The sequence below is a fragment of the Zootermopsis nevadensis genome, unplaced genomic scaffold, assembly GCF_977971745.1.
Source record: "Zootermopsis nevadensis isolate Lab colony 2312 unplaced genomic scaffold, Znev_1.0 Znev_ptg000008l, whole genome shotgun sequence".
NCBI classification, from domain to species: domain Eukaryota; kingdom Metazoa; phylum Arthropoda; class Insecta; order Blattodea; family Termopsidae; genus Zootermopsis; species Zootermopsis nevadensis.
The window spans coordinates 4,020,442-4,020,653 of record NW_028259140.1 but is presented as its reverse complement, the minus strand read 5'-3'; positions in this window follow the sequence as shown (position 1 = coordinate 4,020,653).

The window sequence follows — 212 nt, the reverse complement described above, 5'->3', positions numbered from 1 at the left end:
TAATGAGTTAAAATTATTTGCATAAATATAAGCATATGAATTTCAGTGAATCTGAGTATGCATTACAAATAAATACACAACAAAGATGTTATCTTGTGTGTGTTGTGTACCTGGTTGTCTTAGAGTAAAATTAGAACAAACTGATGTAATTACCATATTAAGAACTGCAATAAAAAATGTTTAATATATATTCAAGATAAAAGCATAATTAT